Consider the following 2,655-nt stretch of genomic DNA (forward strand, 5'->3'; position numbering starts at 1 on the left):
GGAGATATGGAGGGAAGGCTCATAGAGATAAAAGAAGTAGTGAAGAAACTTACGACTAACAGGCCATCAAGGGAACGAGGCCCTTAGAGAACGCGGCCCTTAGAGCAAATAATAGGCCATCAAGGGAGGACACGACACCTAGCTAGGTCGATAGGGTTGAGATGGAAGCACATAGCATTGGGGCAGGCAAGCCCCCTCAAGAAAATGGGGAAAAGAAAAAGATGCATCATGACCTGCGCAACCTAATGGATAAGTATGAGGAGATGGCCAAGAAAGTAGGACGTCTTCCTTGGTTGATTAGCTGTTGACTAGGAGAATTTATGGACATGGTAGACGATTTCGCCAACGTCGAAGATACATTAATCACCTTAACTACTAGATCAGAACAAAAGAAGGAGTATGTGCCCAGGGGGGGTCCAAAAAGAGATCGGGGAGAAGGATAGAAGGTGAGGAGAGGCCAACGCAAGGGCAGGCGAAAAACTCACATAGGGCGACATAGCAACAATCATGTACACTATTCTAGTGTGTATAATCAAGATAAGGTAAAAGAGACCAGGCATGGCGAGGATCATGGGGAGTCTTACAGACGTATAAGACAACACCAAAAACCTAAACGGGCGAAACACCCTTCGCCTTGGTGTACGGGAACGAAGCAATGATATCGGTGGAAGTAAGGTTGCCAAGCCACAGGAGGAAAGTCTTCGATGTAGGCGCGAATGATGAAAAGCTGGAAGAAAATTTGGACCTACTAGAGGAAGTGAGGGCAAATTCTGAAACAAGAATGACAGCCTGCAAAAGGAAGACGGAGCAGTACTTCAACAAGAAGGTGAGACCAAAGTCCTTCAAGATAGGCGACCTAGTCCTAAAGGAGACAAGAGTAACTACAACAGAAGAAGGGGAAGCTAGGGCAATGATGGGAAAGGCCATACGTGATGGTAGCCAGTCATCGTCTTGGAGCTTATCGCCTCAAAGACACCATGGGACGTGAACTGCCTCACCCCGGAACGCCGAACATTTAAGAAGATATTATGTTTAAACTTATGATTAGTTGCTTGGTCAACACTCTTCTCGCCAAGGTTATGTGGTCGAGGGACTTTCCCGCTACACCTTTCGCCAAGGTTATGCGGCCGAGGAACTCTCCTGCTACACCTTTCACCAATGTTACACGGTTGAGGAACTCTCCTGTTACACCTCTCACCAGAGTTACAGTCGAGACACTCTCCCTCCACACTCTTCTTGCCAAGGTTACGCAGTTGAGAGACTCTCCCGCTAAACCTTTCACCAAGGTTACACGGTCGAGGAACTCTCTAGCCACACTCTTCTCGCCAAGGTTACGTGGTTGAGGGACTCTCTTGCTACACCTTTCGCCAAGGTTACATGGTTGATGAACTCTCACGTTACACCTCTCGCCAGAGTTACGCAGTCAATGCACTTTTCCACCACACTCTTCTCGCCAAGGTTACGTGGTCGAGGGATTCTCTCGCTACACCTTCCGCCAAGGTTACACAGTCGAGGAACTCTCCCGTTACACCTCTCGTTACAGTTACACGGTCGAGGCACTCTCCCACCACACTTTTCTCATTAAGGTTATGCGATCGAGAGACTCTTCCGCTACACCTTCCGCCAAGGTTACACAGTCAAGGAATGATGTGGAACTTCGCAAGTGCACGAAATCGTAACAAGTAATATAGTGATAAAGAAGGATGTCGAATCCACGAAGACTATTTACCTATTAACTATTGAAATTGTTCTTATTCTAACTTATTTGAAAATTAAGAAAAGTGGTGGATTTTGAATTTTAAAAAAGAAATAAAAACAAATGAAGACTTTACCAAACACTTAAAAAGAAGAATATTTCACCCAAAAAGAAAACGTGAAGACATCCGACTCACCTAACCAATATGATCCCAAATCCTAACCATACACTCAATCAATTATCATCCTATTTGACGGTGAAATATTCTAACTTATCTAAGACCCTCTCTCGAGTAGAATTAGAATTACCAAACATACGATAACCCACAATATGTCATGCGAATTTAAAAGCATTTGAGGACATTAAGATTAATAATATTTAACATAAAAACCACATAAATCACATTGGCACATTCTTGTCTTTCGTTCAATTCATGGCATACATCGTACGAAGTTAAACTACATGCATCATCTCTCAAATTAACATGCACAATAAATCTCTCAACTATTGACCAGAAAATTGAAAACATTAAACTCATTAATGTATACTCAAAAGAAATAATGAAATTATGATCACATAGAAATAAGATTCAGAATTGTCACGGACAGGCTACATCTTAACCTTAGAAAAATAAATTAGCTCATAATAGAATCAAAACAAACCATAATAACTGTGGGATTTATAATGAAAATTGTACAAAGAGAAGATGAAAGAGTTAAGAATGAAACTGTATGTAGATCGAGAATCTCAATCGTCGACAAACTCTAATTCGGCCTCCATCTTCTTCTTTTTCCAAGTTTCAAATTCCTCTCAAATGGTCAAAAAAACTCCTTTTCACCATGCTCTGGTTGTCCTACTAATTTTTCTCCTTTTCTTCATTCCTCAAAACCCTCTCTCCCCTGTTTCCCAAAACAGGATTCTCAATTCGACAGTTTTTCGACCTCCCCCTTGACGCTAAA

This window comes from Juglans microcarpa x Juglans regia, chromosome 4D (genome assembly GCF_004785595.1).
Source record: "Juglans microcarpa x Juglans regia isolate MS1-56 chromosome 4D, Jm3101_v1.0, whole genome shotgun sequence".
NCBI classification, from domain to species: Eukaryota; Viridiplantae; Streptophyta; class Magnoliopsida; order Fagales; family Juglandaceae; genus Juglans; species Juglans microcarpa x Juglans regia.